We start from the raw sequence: 23,990 nt of genomic DNA on the forward strand, positions 1-23,990 counted from the left end.
TTCCATAATTTGGCTATTGTTGAGAGTGCTGCTATAAACATTGGGGTACAAGTGCCCCTATGCATCAGTACTCCTGTATCCCTTGGGTAAATTCCTAGCAGTGCTACTGCTGGGTCATAGGGTAGGTCTATTTTTAATTTTTTGAGGAACCTCCACACTGTTTTCCAGAGTGGCTGCACCAATTTGCATTCCCACCAACAGTGCAAGAGGGTTCTGGTTTCTCCACATCCTCTCCAGATTCTATAGTCTCCTGATTTGTTCATTTTGGCCACTCTGACTGGTGTGAGGTGATATCTGAGTGTGGTTTTGATTTGTATCTCCCTGATGAGGACACGACATTGAGCATCTTTTCATGTGCCTGTTTAAGGCCTCAGATTTAATCCTCCCCATGATACCGGGCAGGAGATCTTGCTATAACTACCACATGTAGAAGCTGACACAGAGGCTGAGGGCTTAAGAGATTGGCCTCAGCCAGAAACACAGGAGCTAGGGTTTTCAATCCATTGGAGCACTCCAAAGCCATGCTCTCAAAAGCAAATTTCCTCACTATTTATGTTCCTGACAAAATGCAGATTATTATTCAGGTTACCAAACATCATGCAGGTGAAATCCTAATGTGTTTACCTTTGAGATACCTTTTAAGGGGGCAAGATGAAGGAGAAATGTCACAGCATCTGGCATCAGAAACCTGGAATTCAAATCCAGGCATGTAGATTTACTGGCTCTGTGACCTTGAGCAACTTTCTTATTCTCTCTAGGCCTCAGTTTCTTCATCTGTAAAATGGACACTTACTTCACACAGCTGCGGTGAGAAAATGGAATAGCACATGTGAAAGCTTATATATTCGGATGGGTCATGGGAATAAGTCATTGTCTATGAGGAGGAAACTGAGGCCCAAAAATATTAAGTAGCTAGCTCACAGCTGGTTAAATTAGTCAAAGCTTGAGTTGAGAACCCAAGTTTTTCACACACATTTATAAACCTTCTCCCCAAAAGCAGGCCAAATTTAAATTGAATTAATACCTATTAGTCTTAGGGCTTTTACTGTTAAAAAGTAAGTATTAATTTGTTAGCATTATGCTTGGTACACTGTAGATAATAAATATTAGGAGTTACAGTAATTAATTATACTTATAGAGTTATTAATAGTTATAGTTATTCATATTATTTCCAGGCTTCTTAATGTTCATTTTTGAGAGAGAGAGAGAGAGAGAGAGAGAGCGAGCATGAGTGGGGGAGGGGCAGAGGAAGAGGGAGACACAGAATATGAAGCAGCCTCTAGGCTCTGAGCTGTCAGCACAGAGCCTGATGCGGGGCTGGAACTCACAAACTGTGAGATCATGACCGGAGCTGAATTTGGATGCTTAACCAACTAAGCTACCCAGGTGCCCCTATTTTCAGTTTTGTTGTGAAGAAGACATAAGATGAGAAATACAAAAAAAAAATTGTTTTAAATGATACATGATAAGCATAATGTCAGACAAAGTTAAGAGATTATTTTCAAATCTAATAGCTCTTAGCTCATCACCCACACTGCATCCAGCATTTCTTGTCAATAATGCCATCAGAAAGAAAATAACTAGTTCCTTCTATAAAGGTATTTAGCTTCTGGTCCAACTCAATTTTTATTCTGAATATGTCTTATAACCCCAATCAATGCAAATATCCAATCTTTTTTCTTATTCTCACTAGCCAATGTGGGTTTGAAAATCTTTGAAGGAAATTAAAGTATTTTCACCTGCTATTATAACTGAGCTTGTGGTTTTGGGGTTTTTTTTTTTTTGTTGTTTTTTTTTTTACATTCTCTATTTCAAACTCCAGGAGAGAATGGTAGTCCTGTGGGTCCTTGGTTTCTACCAAAACTAACTGGTCCTCCAATGGTTCTTTGAGCAAAAGGCTATTTACAAAAACAAAGTGCATGAATCGTTTCACAAGGACATCCACTCACACATCCCCTGCCCCAGTTAACATCACTTTTGTACTGATAAGCTGGGCCAAATAAACAACATAGGTAGATACTGGGGTATTGGTAGAAAATGAGCAAGAAAATGGCAATTAACAGTGTAACCAGGATAAAGGCCATTCCCATTATCGTACTGCTAGATCCTAGAAGTAGATAGAGGCAGAAAAACAATGTGTTATCAGTCCTCTTTAAGCTTTTGCACCTCTTCATAAAGTTCCCTGTGGCGACTTTTCCAGAGTATCTTCAGCTCTGGCTCCTTGTATGGACCCCCAAACTGCAGACCAGAGTTGAACTGAGGCGTGGTGACTACCCTCTCTGGGCTTCGCCATGCTGCACCTGAGCTCCACGTAGCTGCTGAATTCGTAAATCAGATACATGTGAGTTTAAGTCAATTGGCCTGACTCCTCTGTCTATAGCAGGAAATGTGTTCTTTCTTTCAGCTTGCACAAAGCAAAAGCTTGTATCAGGCTCACGGCTCCTCCATAATCAGGAGATGGCCAAGCAGCTGGGTGAAGCCACCGACAGCCTCTCCCTAGAATTGGGGGCTTTTCCCACTTGTTTGCTTTTGTAATTTGTCGACCTAAGCTGTCTCTCTACCTTTTGAAAAGGACATAAGAAGTCTGAGCCGAGGGAGTTTCCCACCAGCAGTGCCTGCCAGGAACTGAAAGGGCCAATTAGCAGGGTCCCCTATCCGGGATCTCTCCTCCTCTCGCTGACTTGCTGGGGACTCATAAATTACCCATGCTGAGGCAGACGCCAAGACCCTGGGCACCTGCTCACAGCTCTTCAGACACCACAAACTGAATGCGAGCTTCCCTCTGAGAGGGCCTGCGGGACTTTCACTAAACTTGCCTCAGTTGGAAATCAGTGGTTAACTAGGTCATAGGCAGCTGGTGGAAACTCTAAAAAGAGTGAGTCTGCTAGGGACTTTTTGCTTCAGAGAGAAAAGTTTGTGCTTTAGACAAGGAGGAAGAGCCGGAAGAAGCTAGAAAAGAGGCCAATGCTTTAAGAAAGAGAAGAAAGGGAGGAAGTAAAGGAAGGAAGGAAGGAAGGAAGGAAGGAAGGAAGGAAGGAAGGAAGGGAAGAAGAGAGGTTTTACACGTTAGTTCATTAGCTGTGACCTGCTCTCCAAAATAAACAACAGTATTTTGAAGACCTGATATGTTATGATCTGATTTTCATACTAAGGCCTGATTGTGTGACAATCTAGATATGTACTTTTATAATGAGCCATATCATGTGTTATCACCTCTGATTATGATGGACATGAACTTGGACACAGGACCTTCTACTAAGAATTCAATTCCTTTTGCAAACCACCAAACTGACATGTTGGTCTAAGTTTCCTCATCTCAAGTAAGTTTGGAGTAGAAAATTGTTTTAGTGTCCTTTGCAGCTTTACTAAATAAAACCTTAGGTTTCTTTGGATATATACCTTAAACTCAGTATATTTAAAAGCAGAATTCTCAGCTCCTTCTTCACCCTATTTCTCTGCTTGTGTGTGTAGTCTTGGGAACAGACTCACCTTCTGCTTGACCCAGGAGCATCTGAGACTCTTCCATCAATTCTATCTTGTCATAAAACACATTCTGCCAAATCAGTGTCTATGATGTCCCCACACCTGCTGCCTCCATTCTCACTCTGAATGCCTATTAAGGGACCCTCAAGTCCATGAGCTGGCACTGCTGAGGATGTCACTCATTGGCTTTCCTGCTGCCAATTTGTGTCACTTTCTGTCCAGGCTACACACCACACTTAAAGGTCTAATTTGAAAACACTCAAAAAAACTAACACTGCATATGGATACTATCACAAATCACCAGTTTATTATTCAAGTTGTACAATCTAGTCCAGCTTTTCCTCTTTCTCTCTTGACCCTACAAACTGCCCATTTAAGCCACAATGGGCAGACTGCATTTCTATCTCCTTTCTATTTTGTCCTTGCTCTGCCTTCTATGTCTTTCCTACTACCTTACCCCACTCTTGAAGGCACTGCCAAAGTACCACGTGCCCCAAGATAATTTTCCAGCATCCCAACTTCAAAATAACACTTTCCACTCCTTTTATTTATTATGGTTTAGTTGTAACCATACTATAGACTTGCTCTAATACATTAGTCACATGTTGCTATTGAGCATTTGCATTACGGCTAATCAAGTGCCAAATCAATGTGTGCTGCTAGTGCAAAATACACACCTAAAATTTGGTATTAAAAATGTAAAATAGGGTCCCTGGCTGCCTCAGTTGATAGTGTGTGACTCTTGATCTAGGGGTCATAAGTTCAAGCTCCAAAATGGGCACAGAGCTTACACAAAAAAAGATGTAACATATCTTTATTAATCATTTTTATATAGATGGCATATCAAAATTGTAATATTTTGGACAATTTTTTGAAAATACTGGGTTAAATAAAATATATTAGAATTAATCTCACTTGTTTCTTTTTACTTTGTTTTTTTAAGTTTATTTATTTTAAGAGAGAAAGAGAGAGACAGAGAGAGAATGCAAGTGGGGGATGGGCAGAGAGCAAGGAAGAGTGAGAATCCCAAGCAGGCTCTGTGCTTAACGCACAGATGTGGGGCTCAATCTCACAAATTGTGAGATCATTACCTGAGCCAAAATCAAACCGACTGAGCACCCAGGTGCCCCTCTTTTTACTTTTTCAATGTCACTATTAGAAAATTTAAAATTATATGTGTGGCTTATATCATATTTCTATTGGACAGCACTGCCACAGAACATCTGACATTTAATATTGTATTGTCTTAATATTATCTTACTATTAATGTGCCAGCCTCCCTACTAGATTGCCAGCCTCCTTAGTAGATTCAAACCTCAGAAGGAAAGGACACAAGGTATCTTGTGCCTTTTTTTTTTTTGTATTGCAATACCACCTTTATAATACATCAAATTTAGTATTAAGTTTCTAGTAGATAAGAAAAGATTGTAGCTACCCTGAAACTAGTATGAGAATAAGGTAGAAGTGTTTAGGTAGATCTTTCTGAAAAGTAAAGCTATCAGAGGCTCAGCTGCTGTTCAGTGAAGAAAAGGATTTAACAACTCTAGGATTGACCAAATCGGTTAAAATTTGTACAAAGCCAAATGTGACCAGTAAGGTCTTTTATGCCACTACCTCTTCCATTCATGTGACTACCAACCTAAAACCTTCCACATATAATTTCAAGAATCTGTAATGGTTTCTTATTGTCCATTATCATTGTTTCTCAACTGCACTCACAGCCAGTAGGAGCTACTTGGAGGCAGAGGCAAGGAGTAGAGGCAAGGAGAGAAAATGACTTTTCCTAGATGAGATAAGGCAAGAGACTGTATGTGGGTGATAGATAGGTATGTTTTGTGGGTGGATGATGTAGGGGAAAAACAGCTAACTTTTGCATGTTTACCAGCAGTTTAGCAAAAGCAAACCAAAAAACATTTTAAAATGTAGAAAAAGGCATGTCTGTTTTTCTTAATGTGAAAAATATGGATAGATAATATAAGAATACAAGTCATACATACATAATAATTTTTTCTAAAACTAAAATTTTAGTGTTTTTAGCTTAATCTATTTGTATATTATTGGTATATCACAGATATTTTCTTATGCCATAAAACATTCTTCGCAAATAAATTATTAAAGACTGGTTTAGTCTATGAAGGTACTGGGTTTTTGGTTGTTGTTAGATCTTAGTCTTGTTAGTTTTTCTCATTGATTTTGGTGTTGGAAATAAAATCATAAATATATGCACGTTTTAAACAAATTTTGGTTATATTATACTATTTCCTTATAACAACTTCTATAACCTGCATTATTGGATTAAAGGGAATGTCTGTTTTGAAAGCGTTTGATACAGGCAAGCTTGGGTAAATATATGGACTTGTATTTTAGTAAAAACAAAAATAAAGAAACACTCCTTTTATTATCTCTTATTGCTATTCCAGAAAGATGGACTCAACAGATTTTCTTTCACATTGCAGGAATAGAAGTGAATACCACCCTTCCTTTGCTATATGAATCATTAATGATTTGGGATCTGGGTTCTAAGGAACAGTAAAATCTATGATGAAAGAATAAAACTAGAAAAGAAAAGGGTTTAAGGAGAAGGCCAAAGGAAGCAAATGCCCATGAGGGAGGAAAAGGAGAGTGTCAAATAGAAAACAAATCCAGACTTGGTACAGAGACTCTCTTTGAAAATGTTACCACAAGGCAGGGAAAGAGTCTCTCACAGCTAGGAGGGAAGGCTACTGCAGTAGAGAGAATTCTCTCACCATAGGATCTGCAGGTGTCTCTCATCTCTTGTCTCTCAGGTGAGACCAAAAGAGTTTTTCATTAAAAGGGAGAAGTAAACAAGGCGAAATGAAGGGAGGTCGGGGGGGGGGGGTGGGATGAAGGATGTGGTGTGATGAGACAGGAGACCAGAGAACATTTTGCCCCTAATCCCGTCTAAGGAGGAGAGAAGTTAAGTCTGGGCTGTATTCTGGCTCAGGCAGAGGGTAGGCTAAAGATCAGGATCTATGGGGAAGGAAACAGCGATCTAGGGGGAAGGAAAGACTTTTAACTGTAGTTTGACTAGCTAGCATTTTATTCCAATTGATCAGGGGGTACAAAACATCTCAGCTAGTCATTTATGAGATAAAGAAATGGGAATTTGGAGAGGCTGTGTCTGTCATAGGTAAACAAGGGGGTGGTGCATCTGGGAGTCATATTATCTGTGTCATAAGGAAGACTGCTTCTTTGCATTCAGTTGTTTCCAGAATCCAAAAGGGTGGGGGAATTTCTTAACCTACGCTGTTTTCCAGCAGCACAGGGATCAAGTGAAATTCAAAACTGTCAGAAGAAAGGATTTTCCTGAATCAAAATGGTCAGAAAATGGTGGAAAGAGGGAGCTGGGGAACAAACAGAGCTTCCCAGAAAGAATGGATACTGACTAACCCCCATCTCTCCTGCTGCCCAAAGAGCGGTAGTGATGACCCCCTGGAGCAAAGAGGGTACTGGATCATCTCTGGCATACTGTCTATGTGCTGTGGATGTCCCTCCAGCAGATGTTCACCTATATCCAGAAGCTTCTCCAGTAGAAGTAATCAAGAGTAAAGCCTGCCGTGCCTTTAAAAGATCTTGCTAGTTCCTTCTAAATACCTAGATCTCATGGAGCTGAACTCCTAGTGAATAGATAGACCTACAAGGAAACAAAGAAAACAAATACAGAATGTGATAAAAAGTAAATAAAACAGCATGGAAGAAAGTAACAAAGATGTCTACTTCAGGGAGAGCAAGGAGCGAGATATTCTTCAAGGGGCTGATGTTTAGGTTTCAGTCTTAGTGATGAGCAGAAATGAATTAGTTAGGGAGTAGCACTCTAGCTAACCGAAGGGCACCAAAGATCCCAGGAAGGCAAAGGAACAACCCAGCACTTGACAGAAAGGCAGTTGAGGGCAGGGCACTGAGCAAACAGGATGGCTTAGTCTTTGAGGCATGGAGAGAAGTTTAGATCAGAATCCAAGTGCACAAGAAGTGATTAAATATCTTGAAATGAAAGGATTACATAATGTGTACTCATCTTCTACTAATGCTCCCAGATGCTGGAAGGTGGTCAAGACTGCAGGAGAAGAGGATGAAAGTGGAGCGTTCTAGGGAAGAGATTTGGTGGCTTGAGTAATAATTCTATCCTCATATTTATATCATGTTGTTTTAATTGTCCCACCTTTATATGATTTTACTACCTTATGGTCTTAGGTCATTATTCTTCTTCAAAAATATTTTGGGCATTGTCAGAATTTTTTTTGAGATACATTTTTAAACTATTTTGTTAAAGTTCATTCTCTTCAATGTCCACTGAGATTTGGGACAGAATTACATCAAATATTTAACTTAATTTATAGAGAGTTCCCATATAAATAATACTGAATTGATTCTTACCAACCAGCAGGAATAATTTTCTCAGTTTACTATGCCCCTCAGTAATTTTGGTAATTTTTCATGTAAAACTTAGATAAAAATTCTTCATTCACATTTCTTTCTAAGTATTTTATATTTTATATTTTAAGCAATTCTTACAAATTTTATTTTCTCCTTATATTTCCTTTCCTTTTTTTAAAATTTATTTATTTTGAGAAAGAGAGTGCATGAACGATTGGGGGAGAGACAGAGAGAGGGAGAGGGAGAGAGAAAATCCGAAGCAGGCCCTCAGGCTCTTCAACTGGCAGGGCAGAGCCCCAAGAGCCTGATGCGGGGATCAAACTCATGAATGGAACTGAACTGTGAGATCATGAGCTGAACTGAAACCAAGAGTTGAACACTTAACCAACTGAGCCATCCAAGCACCCCTCTCCTTATATTTTCTAATAATATAATATGGTAGTACATATTTTTGTTATGTTGCTATTTTTAATAGTTTTGAAATTATTTTCTAAATGGACAATCACATCATCTACCAATATTGATGTTATCAATTTTCCATTATTTATCTTATGTTTATTGTTCCATTTTTATTATATTCTTATTTCAAAGAAAGTTTTTTTTTAATGGAGGTGGGAGCAGCCATCATTCTGTATATTTTGGCCTTGGTTTGAAAGAAATATTATGTATCATATTTAGGAAATATTTTATTTCACTAAACATTTTTTGCCTAATATTAAACTTGGGTTATTTACAATTGGTGTTTATATGTGAATTTCATAATTTCTAAGTGAATTTCATTTATAGTTTTCTTTTTAGTATTCATTTAAGGTCAATGTTATATTATCATCCTAAAATTATGAGAGTTTCGCCTTTTAATAACACACAGAAGCTATTTTTTCAATGAAAGAAGTAATTCACTTATTGAAACACTTAGGTAGGTAAGTAATATTTTTAGAATATATATTTAATATTTTAAAAATATTTTTAATAGATTTCAACTACTAGGATTTTCTATTTCTTCCTGAGTTTAATATAATCAGATTTTCTGAAAATTATTAATGTCCATATTATTAATCTCCATATATTCAAGTATAATTATATATGATTTTCTCTTAATATTATTTCCATTTCACCTATACGTGCATCTGTTTTATTTCTTTTACTAATTTGAATATATATGTTCTTTTTTTTGCTTATGTTAGTAAGCGTTTCTCTCTTTGTTATTTGTTTTTCAAAGAAGCTAAACAAACACTTTAATTCCATTCTTTTTCTGCCTTCTTAATTATTAATATTTTGATTTTTAGCTTTATCATTGTCTTTTTCCTCAAAATCTTATGACTGTAAAATTTGAAGTGTTGTTTAGAGAAATTTCATAAATTTTCATGTAGCTGCATGTTTTCTGTTTAAACATTTGTTATTTATTGTGAGTTGTCTCTTTGGGGGATCAGACAATTTCTTGCTTTTTATATTCTAACCACAAATAGTAAGTTTGGTAAATACCTATTAAATATGTTTATAATTTTGTCTCCTTAGTCTCGTAAAGCCTGAGGGGGTTGCATAAAAGTGCCCACATTTTATGTTTTATAATTTTACTTATTTTATAGTAGAAAGATAATTCCATGATCAATTTTACGTTTTATTTTATAAGGATGACATTTGTCACGCAAGATAATTCTCCCAAATTTCTATGACCCTGCATTTTCATAAGGATCACTTCTTCTCTTTTTCCTCTCATCCTCCTTCTTTCTTCTTTCCTCCCTCTCTTTCTTTCTGTCTTTCCTTCCTCCCTTCCTTCTTTTCTTCCTTCCTCTCTTCCCTGTATGCTTTTCTATATATACATTCTGAATCTCCTTGTTGAGGTATGTATCTTGTCAAAGCTTTCTTTCTTTGTCTTATTTTACTTTGTATCTAATATTAAAGTAATTATCCAATAAATCAGATAACTCTTATAACTGTATTAGCTAAATGATTTAGTCTATATCTTTTATGTTTTGTACTTAATACAAATCCTTGAGATGTTCTTGGTTTCCTATCCTTTGCACAATAAATTCTATTTTGCCACCCACATCTTTATTCCTTACCAAAACTTGGAAAGTGAAAATTTAATTCTAAAGTATATTTGTAGCTTTTTTTTTTACTTTAGAAAACATATGAGTACTTCATCCTGTGTTTTTCTCTATTATCAATTTGTTAATAATTTTATCAAAATGTATTTTTAAATATAGACACAGGAAGGAGGGTTGCCAAAAATATTTTGTATAAGAAAAATTATGAAGGAAGACTTTCCCTGTCAGATGTCAAAAGATATTAAAAAGTGCAATAAGCTGAAAAATATGGTTCTGTAGCAGAATACCTATCTGACCAGTGGGAAAAAGAAGTAAATTAAGAAACAGCCTCAGGAATTCAGGAAAATTCAGTTGATGAAAAAGTTAGCATTTCAAATAGGAGGAGAAATGATGGATTATTCAATAAATGATATTGAGGAAGATAATTATGTATTTGAAAACCATAAAGTTAAGTCTAGGCCCTATTCCAGGAGCATATATTCTAATGGTAAAGGACAAACTGACAAATAACATGATTTCAGGCATTTCTAAGAAAATAAAGGATATTAAAAGGGTAGAGAGTGCTCATCAGGGTAGGGGTGGTGAGGAATTTTAATAGGGCTATGCTAAAAACTTTTTAAGGAGAAATATCTACAAATCAACCTTAAAACTTGGGAAAGCACATTTCAGGCCAAGGACTTGACTAGAAATGGGCAGAGCAGTCTTGAGTATTAAACAAAGACCAGTAAAAAAAAAAAATAAAGCTAAAAAAGTTAAATTAAATTAAGTTAGATTGGCAAAATTTATTTAATAACTACCTGTTTTGACAAGAGTATAGGAAAATAATCACTGGTTTATATTCTTAGATTGTAGATTCATAAAATCTATTTGGGGGTCAACTGGCAGTACACATCAGCATATGTAAATGTATATCTTTACCCATAGTCCCTTTTCCTAACACTTATCTGATAGAAAAGTTTATACAAATAAGCAAAAGAATATCTGTTGCAGCACTGGTGATAGCAAAAGATGGGGACAAACATGTCATGGCTCAAACTACACAATGAAATAAAAGGCAGCTGTTAAAACAACAAGATCTACTGATTCACTGATCTGGAAACATTCCCACAATACATGTTATTGTTGTTATTGTTTTACTTTGTTTAAAATTGTTTTACTCTCAACAAAGTGGTTTTAAAGTGAATACCTCATTTATATATGGCAAATTCACAGCTAACATCATGCTCAATGGTGAAAAACTGAAAGCTTTTCCTTTGAAATCAGGAACAAGATAAGGATGTCTGCTCTAGCCACTTTTATTCAACATAGTATTGCAAGTCCTAGCCTAATTCAATCAGACAAGAAAATAGAAAAGAAAGAAAAGAAGAGAAGAGAAAAGAAGAGAAGAGGAGAGGAGAGGAGAGGAGAGGAGAGGAAAGGAAAGGAAAGGAAAGGAAAGGAAAGGAAAGGAAAGGAAAGGAAAGGAAAGGAAAGGAAGGGAAGGGAAAGGAAAGGAAAGGAAAGGAAAGGAAAGGAAAGGAAAGGAAGGAAAAGACATCCAACTTGGTAAGGAAGAAGTAAAAGTATCACTATTTGCAGATGAGATGATATTATACACAGAAAACCCTTAGGACACTGCTGAAAAAACTATTAAAAGTAATAAATGAATTCAGTAAAATTGTAGGATACAAAATTAACAAAGAAATTTGTTGCATTCCCATACACTAATCACAAAGTGGCAGGAGAAATTAAGAAAACAATTCCATTTACAATGGCAACAAAAAGAATAAAATACCTAGGAATAAATTTAACCAAGGAGATGAAAGACCTGCCCTCTGAAAACGATAAAACACTGATGAAAGAAATTGACAATGACACCAAAAAATGGGAATATAAACCATGCTCATAAACTGGAAAAATTAATATGGCTAAAATGTCCATACTACTCAAAGCAATCTGCAGATTCAAAGCAATCCCTATCAAAATACCAATAGTATTTTTCACAGAACTAAAACAAATAATCCTAAACTTTGTATGGAACCACAAAAGACCCTAAATAGCCAAAGCAGTCTTTAAAAAGAAGAACAAAGATGGAGGTATCATAGTCCCAAATTTCAAGATTTACTCACAAAGCTATAATGATCAAAACAGTATGGTTCCAGATCAATAGAACAGAATAGAGAACTCAGAAATAAACCCACACTTACATAATCAATTAATCTGTAACAAAGAAGGCAAGAATCTGGAATAGGGAAGAGACAGTCTCTTCAACAAATGGTACTGGGAAAATTGGACAACTACATGCAAAAGAATGAAACTGCACCACTTTCTTATATTATAAACATAAATAAACTTAAAATAGAATAAAGACCTAAATGTGAGACCTGAAACCATAAATGTCATAGTAGAAAACATGGACAGTAATCTCTTTGACAGTCTTAACAACATTTTTCTAGATAGATTCCACAGGCAAGAAAACAAAAGCAAAAATAAAGTTTTGGGACTACACCAAAATAAGAAACTTTTGCACAGCAGAAGAAATCATTAACAAAATTAAAAAGCAACCTACTGAATGGGAAGATATACTAATAAATGACATATCCAATAAAAGAATAACATCTAAAATATGGAAAGGACTTCTATGACTCAACATTAAAACAAAATTTTTTAAAAAAATTAATTAAAATTAAATTAAAAATGATTTAAAAAGACAGGAACCTGAAAAAAATTGTTTTACACCATGTATGTTTAAGTAGGAAGAATTTCAGGAGCAGCATGGTATGATCGATTGCTCTTTAAAATATAATTTATTTTAATGTTTAATGTTTTATTTTAATATAATTTAATGTTATAATTTATTTTAATGTTAATATAATGTCGCACAAATATATATGCAATGCAGTATATTTAGACATGAATGAGGGTAGGGAGGAGCCTGGGAATCTAATGTCAACATGTGGGGTGTAATAAATAAATAAAGTTTGAAAGTTTTCTCTAACATATCTTGAATATTATTTCTATGGCTTGGTACTGACTGCTGTCAAATTTTCGTCTCAGGTTTGAAGGTGAACGGTTGATTGATGTGTATTCTCATTGTCAATTCCCCTTCCACCAACCCGAGGTGTATGGGTAAAAGGGCACATCCGTTTGTGGGAAAGTCTTCATTGGGCCTTTTCTTCTCCCAGAAAGCAGTTTTTCTGTAACTGTGTTTTCTAAATAGCACTCCTCAAATGCTAATATTATTGTCAAATAAAATGACTTTAGGGAGAAAGTGAGGCAGCCATATCTTATAGTTTTATGATCACCATCCTCCCCACCGGCCCCCAAGAATGGATCTCTCCTTTCCCTTCCTGAGTGCATAAAATATATTTCTGAAGTTCTAGAAAAGTGATGTTTCTCTAAATCTGTGTCTAACGTGGTTGTTCTTTCATAAAGAGAAAAGGCAGTGCATTATTATGTACATTTTCAATTAGCTTTGGGTCCTGGAATAAGATTTCATTTACCGCTTAGGGGCAGTGTACATTCAAAACTTTCTTAAGTGACTCAGTGGGAGCAAGAGAAAGATTTATGTTCAGACCTAGACTATCATACTCCCAGAATGGACAGCTCCCACCTCAAAAAAAAAAAAAAAAATTAAGGTGGGATAAATACTACCTCCATTATTCTCATCAGATAATCTTTATTTCCAATGGCAATTTGTTTCATTGACTAAACCTACAAGAAAGAAAGTGGAAAGGTGTCTGCCTTTTTGAATAGTGTTATTTTAGGCAAATGGGGAATGTAACATGCCCCTATGTCCTACCAGTTAAAATGTCCTACTTACTGCTATAGCATTTTAAATAATAAAGGAACTTCATAAAGTGATTTCCTGTTATATATTTCTCACGGCTTCCTAGTAGATCTATGTCAGTTCTGTCAAATTCATCTTCTAAGTCCTAAAAGCACCCCTTTCATATACCACCATTTCTTTGTCTGTGTTCATGGTTTTCATTACCACCAGAAAGTTAACCTTTTCCTTCTCTACATAAATAAATCTTTCCTAGCTTTCAAGGTCCTACTCAATTCTTATCTGTTTTGAAGCATTCGTCACATCCTTATTCATATTCCTTCATCATAATTCCTATAGGACTTACAGTCTGTACTATATTATTCCAACACCTAATTATATGTTGTCATATTGTGCTGTTCAACTTTCTTTGCTTTCACGGACTGTGAGTTCTACCAATGCACAGATAATACACTTCTATTAAAGTACCTACGAAAAAGAAACACATCATAAGCATTTATTAATAAACAGCACAGAGATTACCTGATTACTGAATTGACTACAGGAAATGATGACTCCAGCATTAACTACTCAAGTGCAGACAGGATGCCAGCATCACCTGGGTACTTCTGAAATCATGCATAGCCTCTGTACCCTCTCATTCTTCCTCTACACCTCCACTGTGTCCATCTGCTATTCCCACTCAAAGGAACATTCCCCTCTTTAAGAATCATCATTGCAGAGAGCAAAGGACATCAATAAAAGTGGTTCATAAACTTCTATGTGGCAGAGTGAAAAAAACTTTTTCATGGCTGAGCTAGAGCACAGAGAATATAAGTCAGAGTAAAGACATAAATCTTTGAAAGATGGGTTGTATTCTCTTCCCTAATGAGAAATATGTATCTGTGGATAATCTGAGGATGAAGATAGGCCAAATTATGGAAGGCTTTAGAGATCATGTGATCATTTTGGCTCTATATCTGCTTTGGAACTTGGTGTTTTTCACTGAAGAATGTATCTTTACACCTCTTTCCATATTACTGTGTAGGAATTATGTCATTTTATCACTTCACACCCATTATTATGGGTGTCATATTAGTAAAAAAAAATGGAAAATAGCCAAGTTTCGGCCAGGATATGGAGGAGAAATTGGAACCCTTGTGCATTGTTGGTTAGAGTACTGGTACCATGTGAAAAAGTTTGACAATTCCTCTACAAGTTACACACAGAATTACCATATTAAAAAAATATTAAAAACATGGTAAGTGAAATATGCCAGGCACAAAAGAAAAAAATAGGTCATGATTTCACTTATATGAGGCACCTGGAATAGGCAAATCCATAGAGATAAAAAGTAAAATAAAGATTACTAGGGACTGGAGGAAGGCAGGAAGAGGGACTTCTTATTTAATGGGCTTAGAGTTTCTGTTTGGGACAATGAAGATGTTCTGGAATTGGATGGTGGTGATGATCGCACAACATTATGAAGAGACTAAATGCAACTGAATTATACACTTAAAATGGTTAAAACAGTTAACTTTATGTTATGTATATTTTACCACAGTCAAAAATGGAAATATTTAATTTTAAAAGGGCAGTGTTTTGGGGCGCCTGGGTGGCTCAGTCAGTTAAGAGATAGACTCAGGCTCAGGTCATGATCTCCTAGTTCATGAGTTCGAGCCCCATGACAGTCTCTGTACTGACAGCTCAGAGCCTGGAGCCTGCTTCAGATTCTATGTCTCCCTCTCTCTCTCTTTGCCCCTCCCCTGCTTGCGCTCTGTCTCTCTCTCTCAAAAATAAATAAACATTAAACAAATTTTAAAAATACAGTAAAATAAAAATAAGAGGGGGTTTTTGTTATATGGATACTGTAAGCCTAATTTTCATATAATTATTTATTTTTTGTTTCATTTGTTCTGAATTATTTTATAGGAGACACCATCTATATTTGTGTCTTTTAGGTCCCCATGTATGAAAAACTCAGACCTCCAATCTGCCCATCCCCCTCCATTATGCTACTCCCTAGGATATCTCAATCGCAGCCTTGCCCCACTCCTCCACACTGCTGCCTCAAAAAACTACACCCTGACCGTACACTCTAGATATCTGGGTTTTTTTTTAATTTTTTTAAATGTTTATTTATTTTTGAGACAGAGAGAGACAAAACATGAATGGGGAGGGTCAGAGAGAGAGGGAAACACAGAATCTGAAGCAGGCTCCAGGCTCTGAGCTGTCAGCACAGAGCCTGACGTGGGGCTTGAACTCACGGACCGTGAGATCATGACCTGAGGCAAAGTCGGACGCTTAACCAACTGAGCCACCCAGGTGCCCCTCTAGATATCTGGTTTTAACGGAGTGGCCATCCCATACACATGCAAACCCAACAGAATTCTATCATAATTAGGAATCTGAGTATGTTGCAAATGAAACGAGACACCTTCTGTACTGTTGCTACCTCATAAATGTTTCTACTTAATTTGATCAAGTTTTCATAGGTTTAACTATACTTCCTCATTTTACTCTTACCTCACTATTTATAGCCAGCTTGTGAGATTATTTTTTTAAGTAATTATTTTCATTGCAACAAGCCTCCTTTTCTATAATTATCTAATTAATCCAGAGTTGGGCAACGCACACAAGTCTACTCAGATACCACTGCCTGACAATCTGACCAATAGCTTTATGTTCCCTTTTCCTTCATTTCTCAGGTAAACATCCATCATTCATTCTCAGGTAGCATTCATCATTCTAGGCAGTTCCAGTATTTTCTCATTATGACCAGGAGCTAAAGTAATTATGCCTTGGGCTTAGTTACCTCAGAGACATCCCTTCAACGACTGACTGGCTTATAGTTCTTTATCCTTCAGAGAATTTTCCAGAGTTCGAGCAATTTCTGGGGGGATGGAGATGGAGTCAATGCTTTCTTACCATAATCAATGTACTTATTTCACTGTCCAGTGTTAAATACTATTCTAAATTTTCTGGCAGACGCAAAATGATTAGAGAGCCAAACTTGTTATATAAACAAATTTGACTTTAGCTATATGCTATTTATCCATAATGTTAATTCTGAAATTCCATTAACTTAATATGACTCCAAGGAGTAACTATTAAGAAAATATATGTTGATAGTAAAAACACGTAAGAGCTCATTTCAATAAATAAAAAGTTTTGTTGTGACAGAAAACTGCATTATCATCAGCCACAGATACATAATGTGAGACGAGACGTGGAGAAAGAGAAAAGGAAAAGAGTTCAATTAAAACACAAAAATAAGCCCTAACAAATCAAACAACAATACAGTAATAAATAAGTAAATTGTATTATTAGGTATATGATTTTGAATCTCCCCCACAGGCTCTCAAAACATAGTTGGGGGAGATATAATTATGTGAGCCAGAGGTCTGCCCTTTATAATTGCTTATGCAGTTCACTAAAGAAACAAAGAAAGTTTTTGACAGTACTTGGGCACCATCTTGAAAAGTGGGTAGGACTGAATAAGTGTTGAGAAAGGCTTAATGTCCATCCAAGAAGCAGGAAGATCCACAAAATAGTGGAGCCTGTGGTAGATGTGACTGGAGGTGAGTAGAATGCTGAGATAATAGGAAGAATTGAACGATACTGAACAAAGTAACACTAGACTCTCTATATGAACATTGGACGTCCCATGGTGGAAGGGATATTTTAGGAAGACAAATCTGGTGACAACATGCAAAATATTCTGGAGGGAGAGAGACTATAGAACAAAAAAAAGTGGGGGGAGAGGAAGAAGAACTAACAACGGGTAGAGGTTGTGTCCTTATTAACCATGACTTTCCTGTGAGGTGAAGTAGGTAAAGGAGGGTACATTGTGTTCCCACTATGTCAATGGAGAGAAGCAATATACTTTGTTTCACTATTTGAATTGTTTTAAATCAGACTATTTACTGTGAGGTTTCATAAACATTAGGGTTTATTATATTTTACAATGGGGGATATTAAAGGTTAGATCTGCTAAGTTAATGCTTTGAGTTTTTGTTAGTTTGCTTTTTAATGTATAAATAGAACTTGATTAACTTGAAGGAAATTACAAGTTATAAATAATCTTTTCAAATTATACATATATTTAGAACTAAGTCAAAGAAAATTTATAAAAAGTAATAATAACATAATAGCCAACTTTCATTGGATGTTTACTATGTACCAGTTAATATTCTAAGCTTTTTAAAAATAAGTGCAAAAGTCTCTATAAGGCAGGTAGTATTATTATCTCCATTTACAGATGGAAAAACCAAGTCACAAGGAAAATATATTTGTACAGGATTGCAGAGATAGGAAGTGCTAAAATCAAGATGAGAACCTGGGCAGTCTGCTTCTGAGCCCATAGTGCTAACCACCAGCTCACATAGCCAAAAAATAAATAATAAAGGAAATCTAACAGCAAACCTCAGAACAGTCACTGTGCTGTACATTAGATCTCTAGAGCCGCAGTTAATAATACTGTATACTCGAAATTTACCAAGAGGGTAGATTTTAAGTGCTCTCACCAGAAGGAAAAAAAAAAAAAGGTAACTGTGTGAGGTGATGGACATGTTAATTGAGTGTAGTGATCATTTCACAATGTACACATATATCACATCGAGTTTTATACTTTAATTATACATAATACTTATAAAAAAGAAAACAATAAAACATAGTAACTCTATTAACAGTAATAGTAATAATTAGGAGGCTACAGAGTCTTCTGAAGATTGCTTTCATCACTATATATTATTGCAGGAAGTTCTCACCACTTGACAGGAGAAACTAAGGCGCAGAGACGTTATTTGATAGAACATTCTACAAACGCTGGGCTTAAGCATGAACTTTTTTCAGGGCTTCAATACTCTTCCACTTTACATAGTACATATTCAATTACCTCTAAAATTCAGCAAGTAACAGGGGAAAAAAGAGTAAAATGTCCCCAAAGAGAGGAAAGTCACCAACAATCAAAACTGAGGGGAATGTCAAAATTAACAAATAGCACCTGCAGAAAATGAATAAATTAGGTACTTATAATACTTTATTATTTTAAATTATGGCACCTCTAGCTGAGCTGGGAAGGCTCTTTTTTTCCGTGGTTATTGTATCTTTAAAAATATGAATTCCATCTCGACTGCCTCTTTAAATAAGATTAATTCACAGCATTTCTCATTTAATTGCTTTATCTGTTTTGGTCCATTAGATTCTATTCGAGAATATAGCTTTTATGATAAATTAAATTCTAGGGTTTTATTTTGACATCTAAGTTAATTTTTAATTCTGTGAAAAGTTCTGCCCTAAGCAATTTAGTTCTTTCAGAAGTGCTGGGGAAAAAATAGTATTTGGAGCATTATAAGTTATCCATGGAACAGGTATTTCACAGCCAACCAGCCTGGGCTTGCTTTCAGTTTTCTTAGTCTCAATCTCTAATGAACGTTCTCTTCAAGGTTTGTGTATTAACTTCTCCTAAGGTTTCTAAAGGGAGACTTCATCAGAGAAAGTTGCATGGTTGGTGCACACCTATCAGGGTAGAAGTGAATCTCCACGCTGTCTTCATTTGAATAACTGAAAAGGCATCTGAGTCTTCCATAGGGGTAACTCACTGTAAGTTAGTCAGGTTTTGGCCATGGAATCAGAGCCTTGCTAAGAATTAGAGGGATACAAAAAATTAATAAAGAAATCAGGGCTTACACATATGTAAGAAGAGCAGGGAGAGTAGAAAGTCAGGATGGCTACGGTCACAAGGTTGGCAAAACAGTCATTGATGACTTCAGCCTGAAGTGTGAAGTGGGTGGCTGGCAGAGAAATTGCTTCAATTTCCAAGTTTATAGGAAGGTCCTGCCACTGTCTTAGTCTACTTCATCAGCGTGGAAGCTCCTACAGGATCTAAGAAGCCACTTGCTTTGGCTTCTATAACTTCTCAAGGCCTGTGTTCTCTTCCACCCTCTGTATCTGGAGCTATACAGAAAAGGGGGTTCTGGGAAGTGTAGCTCCTGGCTTTTTCCTGGTGGTACAGATTAAAGGTTAGAATTTGGCAGTGATGATGCCCAGATGACAACAAGGCAGCCTCTCTTACGAAACATGGAATGAATGGGCCATTCTGTTACACACCAATAACAGTCCAATACTCTTCCACCTCTACAATGAGACTTTATCTTAAAGTATCATGCTATATTGAAAATCAAACCAGTCACTGTCAATTTGGGCATCTATTAGGTAGCTGGCAATGTGGTAGGTAGTATGAGTAAGATGACTTTTTTTCTTTTTTTTTTTTAAGGCACCAGAATTAAATCATGGTCTGAAAAAAATACATTTTAGTTCTGCCAAAAAATTGGACACAGTTTGAATGTTGAAATGTAGCAATAATTTCTAGGGCACTTTAATAGTTTGTTGGAATAAGGGATCTGATTGTCTGAAATCAAGATTGATTCATAAATTTTAAGACATTTGAAAGCATAATTGTTCCACACATTAAGACATATGGTATGTGTAAACGTTGAGTAACAAGAAAAGGAAAATTGGTATTGGATTTATTAGTGGACTATTTGCACTTGAACGGCTCATGGGAATCTGAGCCTTCCAGAGAACAGGACATACAATTTTGTGCCTCAAAACTGTTTTTTTTTTTTTAGTTTTGAACATATAGTTTTGTACAATAACCATCTGTATCCTGAATGTATTTGCTGACAAGTAGTCTAGTAGACTTCAAAGTCTTGGGAGACAGATACCCTATCTAGGACATCTTCTATTCTCATTGACCAACAGAATTCTAGATACATGGTAGAGACTCAACACAAATGTATGTAAAAATTATTTATAATAATTTAAACAATATAGTCCTAAACAATATTGAGAATGTGTGTATATGACCTCTAGGAAGGTGATGGCAGTGTCTCACAGAGTGGCATGTATTTTCTCGGTAAACTTTCTCGCAATGGCTCAGATGGTGGCCTTTATCCCTGCAGCCTCAGTAACCTGCCTCTATCAGCACATTGTGACTATATCTATCTAAAACAAAGTCACCCTAACCAAACTTGTGAGACTGAGGAATAAACTCAGGATGTCAGTTTACTCACTTACTGTAAACAACACTTTTCTACTGGAGAATAAATTCCACTCATAGGAAATGAAATATGCAAAGTCTACATGGCCAATTATTTTCTTTTTGGGAGAAGGTCTATGTGGGAAACAAGATAATAATAAGAATTGGTAAATATTCGATTCAGAAAAAAAGTAGTTAATGGAATTAATATTAGTCTGAGATTGGAATGGTCTTGTCGAACAGAACCAGAACACATGAAATAAATCTATTAGGTATCTCCTTTGGCATCCATCTCCATAGGATGGCCTTGTCAAAGGGAACAGAACACCCGCAGCCCTTTATCTGAAATTTCTCCCCTCTGAGCAGGTCTTAAAGCACACTGCCAACATATCTCCATGTGGTTCTTATTTTTCAACACTTTTTCTCCATGGCTAACCCAATTCCTTGCAGGTTATATATTCTTTCAGGTCACAGGCAATGGTTGCAAGCTTAGGAAAGAAGCTGCTTCTTTTAGAAAGACTTGGTCTTTCTAATCTACTCCACATTTTGTCATTTTGCTTTTGGTGGGCATTCATATTTTCCTCATAAACAAAATACCTAATATTTAGGTATTTTGCTACAATATTAATACCCATCATTTATAAAGAGGTACATTTTGGGGGCGCCTGGGTGGCTCAACTGGTTAAGCGTCTGACTTCAGCTCAGGTCATGATCTCACGGTTCGTGGGTTGAAGCCCCGCATCGGGCTCTGTGCTGATAGCTCAGAGCCTGGAGCCTGCTTGAGATTCTGTGTCTCCCTCTTTCTCTGCCCCTCACACTGCTCACACCCTGTCTCTTTCTCTCTCAAAAATAAATATTTAATTTTTTTAAAAAAAGAGATACATTTTGTGTCAGATGTCATTTATGTGATTTATATCTTTTTTCTTTTTTCCTCCTAGCAACCTTGTAAGGTGGACATCATCACAGAGCATTCATTGATGAAGACAGTGGCATTCAGAGTGGTTAACTCTGAACCAAATCATTCTGCATTGTGAGTGAGCAATCCAGACTGTGGAGTGGTCTGTTGACTCTAAAGCCTGTGTTCTAGAAACCCCAGGACACTGCACTTCAAACACTGACTTTCTTTAGATATAAGCTATAGTATCGTCTTTTCCTTCCTCTTTCCTCTTTTCTCTGGAGTAGAATTTTATTGAATCCACAATAAATTAGATACTACCTTAGCTATTTCAACCCCTAATACCTTCCATTTATATTTACAACAAAAACTGCTATAAAGCTGAAATTTTCTAAACTGGGCATCTTTTCAGAAGAAAATATTAAGTAGCTTTGTTTGGAATTATATAATTGAAAATAGATTCCAAGCCCTCTACATACTTATTGCTAGGTCCAATCTTCAAAGGTCAAATAATGCTACCACTGAGTGTTCTCATCGGCTCAAGGGATGGTCCAGAGCAGCTACTGGGAAAGAGAAGCTGGCTGTCCATAGGTGGTGCAGGAGGCATGCAAAACTTTCCAATGGCTACTCCTCACTTAGAGTAAACCTTTATTATGCCTTACTCTTGGTACTATGATTTACAAGTTCCCATATGAATTAGCCTCCTGTTATTCTTTACCTTTAACTCCTCTGCTCTCCTCTTTTCTCTATTACTAAGCACACTAGTCCCCACATTCTTCCTAAAACTTGCCAGTCACTTTCCCATTTCAGTGCATCTAAAATTTCCTCTGCCTGGGAAGTTTATCTTCAGGATCATATCTGCATGACATTATTCTCTCTCTCTCCCTTTTTCTTGACCTCTCACTAGCACATCTAAGTTTTTTACTCCCTCCATCCAACATACTTGATTCCTACAAGATTGCCTAACATATAATAGAAGGTCACTAAATACTTTTGAATACATGAATAAATAAACATTGGATTTCAGTTAACTTATTTTTTTTTCAGAGTGAATGGTTAAGTGGAGAATGTAGCCACTGCCCCCAGTCAAGAGTCCCATATGATATCTTCAGAATGTCACCAAGGAAAGAGCTCCCTGCCTATGTTTGCAATGAACTGGTATATTCTAGAAAAGCATGCATGATAGAATGTTATTACTAAGAAGTGTATGGCTAGTTTTAAAGCTTTGGAAGACTGACTTATAGTTCTATTTCATGGAAACACATCTGAAGACAACAGGTTTCAAGACTTTTTATAGTCACCTACAAACAGTTTTTCAGAAACTCATCTTTTTTTTTAATTCATTAGACATTAAATCCTACACTAAATTGTGGGTTCTTTTAAATTTTTGTCTGATGTTATCATTTCCTGTACAACTAACTCACTTTGCATATGGGTGATTTTTTTTCCCCTAAGAAGAGTTACTTAAGTAATTTGAAATTAGGGATATATATACATATATATGTACATATATGCATATATGTATATATATGTATATATATGTACATATGCATATATGTACATATATATGTATATATATGTATATATGTATATATGTATATATGTATATATATGTATATGTATATATACACGTGTATATGTATATACATGTGTATATATATATATATCAAGGAGATATATATATATATATATATATATATATATATATCCCTAGTTATGTCCAGCCCAATTCAAATAAAGAGAGTAGTTAAAAAATACCTTTGAGTCAATTTTTGCTGTATTAATTCAATTCATTCAAACAAAAATTGATTTAATGGTGTGTATTCAACATTGCACTGTGAGCTACAAAGTTGAGAATCTATGGATGCTCAGCATATTTGGACAAGAATAGCAAAGTTTCAGGGTTACTCACTCTGGGGTCTATATCAAACACGAAGAGGAATTTGGAAATGTGTGCAGTGGTTCTGATTTCACAGTGCTAGGCCACCCTGGTACCAATAAATACTAGGCATCAAGGGATGTTCAATAACCTATAACAGTCCCACAGAAACAAGAATAATGTTGTCCAAAATGTCAGTGCTAATAGCATTCTGTCCTTGTTGGGAAAGACTAGTTGTGGCATTGTGGGAATTAAGTCACAGGAAATGATAACTTACACTGAAGAGACTAGATATTATACTGTAGGCAATGGGACCACCAAATGAATTTAAGTACAGGGAGAGTTGATTGTTTTAGGCTTTAGGAAGGAAAAGTGAACTAGCATAGGAACAAAAAGAAAACAGGGAGATCATGTAGTGGGAAATTGCAGTCGTACAGCTAAGGAGTTGTATCTTGTTTCTCCTCTTTACTGTAGCTCTGTCCAGGGCACTGTTAGCAATAAAA

The sequence above is a fragment of the Prionailurus viverrinus genome, chromosome D3, assembly GCF_022837055.1.
Source record: "Prionailurus viverrinus isolate Anna chromosome D3, UM_Priviv_1.0, whole genome shotgun sequence".
NCBI lineage: Eukaryota > Metazoa > Chordata > Mammalia > Carnivora > Felidae > Prionailurus > Prionailurus viverrinus.